Source organism: Dermochelys coriacea, chromosome 23 (genome assembly GCF_009764565.3).
Source record: "Dermochelys coriacea isolate rDerCor1 chromosome 23, rDerCor1.pri.v4, whole genome shotgun sequence".
NCBI classification, from domain to species: Eukaryota; Metazoa; Chordata; order Testudines; family Dermochelyidae; genus Dermochelys; species Dermochelys coriacea.
Window position 1 is genome coordinate 12598785 of NC_050090.1, and position 6550 is coordinate 12605334.

The following is a 6550-nucleotide window of genomic DNA, read 5'->3' on the forward strand; positions in this document are numbered from 1 at the left end:
GCTCTGAGTCACTACAGTAACACACCTAATCAATAATGTACAGCGCCTAGCGCTGTGGGATGCTGGGCCATGACTGGGGCTGCTAGGCACCATACACTTTAGATTAAGGTTCATTTGATAGCTGGTTTATAAAGCATTTGTACATGGTGAATATATGGTCTCAGCATGCTAAACTCACAAGTAACAAGTGTGCTTGTCTGCACAGGGCCACTCAAGAAAACTAATCAGAATTGGTTTTTAAAACGCATTAGTTAAACAAATTAAACCCCTGTGTGGACGCTCTCCTTCAGAATCAAGGCAGCCTGAATTCTATTTAGCTTAATTTACTTCCAAAGTGAATCTAATTCAGGCCACTTCATTTCTAAATAAGAGTGTCTACCTGGGGGGGAAGGGGAGAGGGTCAATGCAGTTTAACAAATCCACTTTAAATTCAGGGCAAGTCTATACCACAAAATTAGGTTGACCTAAGTTACATCGACGTACAGCCAGGGCAGTAATTAAAACCCTTTTGCATGTCCACACTACGCTCCTTGTGTCGGCGGCACGCATCCTCGCCGTGACAGCGTGAGGCATTGTGGGACGGCATCTGAAAGGCAGCAACAGGCGATGTCATTAGCTCCCCTGCATTGATCTAACTGCATCCACCCAAGCGCTATGCCTCGCGGGGAGCTGGAGTTATTCCGTCGGTTCAGCAGGCAAGTTCCATGGATGGTAGCTGTCTTTCAGTGAGGACACTTACAGAGTTAGAGCGACATAAGCTGCCTTATGTCGACCTAACGCTGTAGTGCAGACCAGAGCCTGCACTTTGACTTAATTCAGATTAATTTTCTTGAGTGGCCCTGTGTAGACAAACCCTGCAACCACAAGTCAACCCTTTCTAAATTAACCTCAATATAAAGTATCACCCAACAAATTAAGTCATAAATGGGCATGGATGTGGGGTTGGGAGCCAAGCGGTCAGTATCTGGAGGTTCTGCCCCACCCACTCTGCTCCGTTGGCCAGTAGGGCAAGGAGAAGTGATGTAAAGCCATGAAAGGCTCTCTCGGGAGATGGAGATATGACCCTGCTACTCCCAGCCCTGCTGGGACCAGGGAGCACGGAGACCCTCCCTCCTGGCCGCTTCTTGGCGTCTAGCTGACACCACGCTGTTCCTTGCTTTCTGGCCTGTCCATGCCCGACAGGAGTTGGGTGGGACAATCTGCCGGGGAGCCGGGCAGCAGCCAGAATTAGCTGGTGATCCCAGCAGCTTGGCAGCCCGTTCCCAGCCCCGTCACTCACCCCCCGCTACTGTCGCATTGAGGCGATCGTCCCTGACCAGGGAGGCCGGAGCTGGCGTGGGCTCTGGAATGAGACAATGCAGAGACGATTGCAGCATGTGGACGTGGAGTCAAAGGAAGTCAGAGGAGAGGGGTCCCATCCTCTCCAACCCATTAAAAGCTGCCCCCCAAATGCCGCTGTGCAGAGTCAGAGCAGGGTTGGGCCAAGAGGGACTGTGATAGGGCATCGGGGCCAGCCCCCAGCGCTGAGCCCAGACCAGTTACCCTGGACCCCAGCCCTGGCAGGGGGTTTGTCCAAGCTGTTCTTAAAAACCTCCTATGACAGGGATTCCCCAACCTCCCTTGGAAGCCCATGTCTGGGCAGTACCCAGCCCGACGGGGCCCCGATCTCGGTGACTGTGTCTGGGCAGTGCTCGGCCTGACAGGGCCCCGAACTTAGTGACTCTGTGTCTGGGCAGTGCCCTGTGTGACAGGGCCCCAATCTTGGTGACTCTGTGTCTGGGCAGCGCCCGGCACGACGGGGCCCTGATCTCGGTGACTGTGTCTGGGCAGCACCCGGTGTGATGGGGCCCCGATCTCGGTGTCTCTGTGTCTGGGCAGTGCCTGTGTAGTAGTAGGATTTTATGTTTGTATGATTTAGAATGAAGGATTAAAAAATAATGAGCTAATAACGTGGCATGTATGAAATGTAGTGGGGTATGATTTGATTGTATCCTGCCAGCCACCCTTTTCAAATAGCAGAAAGGAACAGACCTAATGGGCCATTTGGTAAAGATGCATCAGCCGGAATCTGTGTCTGGGCTGATTTCAAGGCAGTGACAGACATTTTAAGGTTACCACTTTGTTGTAGGTTTCAGAGTAGCAGCCGTGTTAGTCTGTATTCGCAAAAAGAAAAGGAGTACTTGTGGCACCTTAGAGACTAACAAATTTATTAGAGCATAAGCTTTCGTGAGCTACAGCTCACTTCATTGGATGCTAAGGTGCCACAAGTACTCCTTTTCTTTTCACTTTGTTGTAGGTTTCGCATTTTAAAATAAGTAAAAGAATGCTGTGATTGTTTTCTTGTGCTTTGCAACTTGATGTTCCTGTTCAAACTGTTCTACGTAAATTAATTCTGTTTTGGGTGTGAATGAGGAATGTGTGTTAAGAGAAAAGAGTGAAGGCCATCGCTGTATGAGGGAGGAACCAGAGACAGACGCGAGGGCGCCAGGAGGCTGCAACACGCCCCTGTTGAAATGTCAGAGGAGGGCAGATTGACGACTCTAAAGAGGAGACAGGCACCTGTCAATGGGGACAAGATAGCTGTGATAACGAATGAGAAGAACAATTTAAGAAAACAAGCACTCGTCAAACAACAATTGATTACAGCATAACGAAGCAAAACTCATTGGTCCAGTGAAGGAAAATCACTATATAAACAGGGTGCCTTGCCCTTAAACTTTGTCCTGCCAAGACTTCCCCAGAGCATCGTGTAGCGACCGACGGAACCCGGCTCCTCCCTACCTGTGATCAACCTAGTTAGCCACTAGATTGATCCGGACTCTGGACTGGTAACTATAATACTGACTGGCGGGACAGTGTGTGTGTGTGTGTGTGTGTGTGGTGTGATTGAATGCATATGCTAATTGTTGTATCTTCAATAAACTCGGCGTATTGCCTTTTCCCCTGAAAAAAGATCCTGTGTGCTTCTTATAAGCATAACAAGAGGTCAGACCCAGGAAAGTCGAAGCTGTGTAAGCTTCTTGCCCTGGTGACAGTCTGCTCAGAGAAAGGAGGCTCCCCCAGAGTCCTGACTGGCTTCGTAGGAAGTAGTTCCTGAGCATCCCCACAGTGACTCCGTGACACGCAGCATATTGCCTTGTCCCCTGAAAAAGATCCCGTGTGCTTCTTATGAGCATAACACTAGGACTAAATGTGCTTTGCTTTGCAGTGGCTGGTTGGTACCTGCTGTACATTGTCGCAGCCCCGGAGAAAAGCAAAGCAAGGGGGCTAGCCCCCAGTCTGATGTGCTGGGAACTCACAGCGACGTTCAGAGGCCGTGCAAACCCAAACCCCCAGGCTGGTGGGAGACAGACGCAGGCCTCCACCTGTGAGAGGGGATGGCTGGGAAGCTGGAAACTTTACATCCGTGCCCTCCAGGAGGCCAAGGGGAAATCCATGGTGCGGTTACCCCTGAAATTGTGATCCACGGCGCTTACCTGTTACATTCAGATGGATAAGGAGAACTTGTGACACCTTAGAGACTAACAAATTTATTTGAGCATAAGCTTTCGTGAGCTACAGCTCACTTCATCGGATGCAAGCCAGACACTCGCTTTTGTTCATCTCATGTACAATCTTCAAATCCCCTGCAATGGCTTTGCTGGCGTTCGTCACGATGAACCATCTGTTGGACACGGACATGTGCCTGGCGAAGGAGTTGTTGTAAGGGTTTGATTTCCCTGGACAGATGATGGCGATGAGCTCCCATGTCCCAGCCAAACCGGGAGACCAGTACAATTTGGCAAAGCACTCAGAGATGTTAAGGGGGTGTTGCGTGTCACCGCCCTCAGGCACAGACAGAGAGATTTTCTGTTGACATTGGCTGGGGCCTGGGAGAAGAAATCAACATTTCAGACCGGCTTTGGTAAAGCCTGGAAGAAGTCAGACCCCAGACCCGGCAGGGGAAGGAGGGATATGTTAACGGGGAGCACTTCAGATATAAGGCACAGACCACACAAATGCTCAACCAAGCCTTACACCCCAGGCATAGCCCAAGCGAGTCACCCTCAGATCACTGCTCGAGGGAGCATCTATACAGCAAAATGAGCCCTGCCGCGCCAAATCGCAGGGTGGATCTACACAGCAACCAGACACATGCAGCAGGTTCATGCCAACTGCAGGGCTGTCAAATCGCTGGGTAGATTTGTGCTCCCATGAACGGGGAGGGTCTCGGAGCCTGGGCTCCCGCCTGAGCCCCAGCATTTACACCAGCGGCATATTAACACCTAGGCTGACACAGCCTAGGTCTAGGGCGGCAAATTTGCAGGGGTGGCAAATTTGTAAGAGCAGACAGAGGCGCCAATTTCCCCCGGCACCGGTGGGTGCTCAGGCCCCCCTGGCCCTGCCCCAACTCCACCCCTTCCCCGCCCCCATTCCAACCCCTTCCCCAAAGTCCCTGCCCCAACTCCACCCCCTCCCTGGCCCTATTGGTCCCCTTCCCCAAATCCCCACCCCACCTCCACCCCTGAGTGTGCCATGTTCCCCTCCGCCAGCTGCACGAAGCTGTTTCGCGCACAAGCGCTGGCAGGGAGTGGGGAGAAGCAGGACCCGGTGGTGCGCTCAGGGGAGGAGGTGGAGTTGGAGCGGAGGTGACCTGGGGTGGGGGGGGTGGGGAGCTGCCAGGGGTGGGGGAAGGGGCAGCAATTATTTCAGGGCCTAGGGGTGGCAAAATCATTAATCCGCCACTGGTTTACACGGCTGTCTTTAGCGCCCCTCAAGCCTAAGTCAGCTGAGCTGGCTGGGAAGGGGAGAGGGGGCTCGGCAGTGTAGACGCACCCTGACTCGTGTTTGCGGAATCAGAACCAAAATCACTAAATTGCACCAAGATCCCGGGCAGGGTCCGGGCAGTGCCCGGCCCAATGCGAGACCAGATCGCCACAAACACACCCTTCCTCCTCCCTCTCCAAATTGCCTCCCGGCGCATCCCCCCGTTCTGGCCTCTGACTTCCGGAGCCGTTCTGGGGAACCCCGCCCAGCACAGAGCTCCCTGGGTGGCACTTATGGGGTGTGGTACCGCTTGTCCAGCGCATAGAAATAAGAAAATCACTGGAAGACAGGTGTGTTTTTTCCACTGCATAGTGCCTGAGCCAGAATTAGATGTGTCAGCACTATGGCCGTCGTAGCTATGACATGGGCAGTAGAGACACGCTTTTATTGCGCCTTTCACTCCGTCCCCCCGCCCCATGGCCGTGCAGCCATGCCCCACCCTGCCGCTTCTGGTGCGAAGCGGAAACCTGCCTGCAGGGTGCCTCCGTGTGTAAACACATCCGAACGGCCATTCGGCACAGCCAACGGGACCATGAGAAACCCAGCCGTTTCCGGTGTCACAAGTGTGAAAAATCATGACGGGGGGTGGGGGGGGTAATAAGAGCCTGTATAAGAAAAAGACCCTAAAATCGGGACATCCGGTCACCCTAGATGGCAATGAACGCACCTAAAAACATATTAAAGGAGACAATCTTTGTCATGGTGTTATTTGGAAGAAATATGTTTTAGGCACCAGTCCTGCACCTCTCCGCCTCCCGCAGGTGCCAGGCCGGCAACACTCGTCAGCGCCTGCTCCGTTTTCAGCACCTGACTCCTAGGGTGCCCAACGTCCCGATTTCATAGGGACAGTCCTGGTTTTGGAGTCTTTTTCTCATATAGACACCTGTTACCCCCCCGCCCCGGTTTCTCACACTTGCCGTCTGGTCACCCTAATGACCCGTCCCCGGGAAGTGGGGCTCCCCGGGGAAAGGGGAGGCCCCATGTTCCTGGCGCGCTGCAGCGGGGCGGGCGGGAGACGTGTTTTAGCCCCATCCTGTGTGCAAGGGTGAGGAGGGACCAACAGCGCCAGTGTTTGCTCCGCCGGGCTGAGCAGGAAAATCACGGTCCGGGCTCGCTGCGCCTTGGGGAGCGACTTCAGCCCCAGCGTCCGTCGGTGTCACCGAGCGAGCGTGGGCGGCTTTACCTACCCCCGCGAACAGTGAGTTCCCGTCGCATCCTGCCTGCCCCGGAGCTGCTCGCCAGCAGCGCCGTCCACCCCGACCGCGGAGTAGGGAACTGCAGAGGGTCCCACCCCCCCGCTCCGACCGTTCCCCGAAGCCCCGCCCCTGCCCCGCCCCCCCGCTCCGACCGTTCCCCGAAGCCCCGCCCCTGCCCCGCCCCCCACTCCAACCGTTCCCCGAAGCCCCGCCCCTGCCCCGCCCCCACTCCAACCGTTCCCCGAAGCCCCGCCCCTGCCCCGCTCCCACTCCAACCGTTCCCCGAAGCCCCGCCCCTGCCCCGCCCCCACTCCAACCGTTCCCCGAAGCCCCGCCCCTGCCCCGCTCCCACTCCAACCGTTCCCCGAAGCCCCGCCCCTGCCCCGCCCCTACTCCAACCCTTCCCCGAAGCCCCACCCCTGCCCCGCCCCCACTCCACCCGTTCCCCGAAGCCCCGCCCCTGCCCCGCCCCCACTCCACCCGTTCCCCGAAGCCCTGCCCGTGCCCCGCCCCCACTCCAACCATTCCCCGAAGCCCCGCCCCTGCCC

At 55.4% G+C, this 6550-nt stretch overlaps 1 protein-coding gene and 1 long non-coding RNA gene across 3 annotated transcripts in view; one reads left to right on the forward strand and one right to left on the reverse strand.

Annotated features, from left to right (window-relative positions):
* Window positions 1-6050, reverse strand: part of LOC119846920 (olfactory receptor 2A1/2A42-like) — a 40880-nt gene extending 34830 nt beyond the window's left edge. The window contains exons 1-4 of one of the 2 annotated variants that reach the window (XM_043501219.1): window positions 5482-6050; window positions 3577-3869; window positions 3477-3495; window positions 1280-1342 (exon numbers count right to left, since the gene is read on the reverse strand). The gene's annotated coding sequence lies outside the window, so the exon portion shown is untranslated. Of the gene's footprint in view, window positions 1-1279; window positions 1343-3476; window positions 3496-3576; window positions 4305-5481 lie in introns of those variants that run through there. The other variant, XM_043501218.1, reaches the window with a different exon arrangement.
* Window positions 1927-2589, forward strand: LOC122457253. The gene is made up of 2 exons (XR_006276729.1): window positions 1927-2128; window positions 2297-2589. It is a non-coding gene; the product is annotated as an uncharacterized LOC122457253 (long non-coding RNA).
* Window positions 6051-6550: the final 500 nt, after the last annotated feature.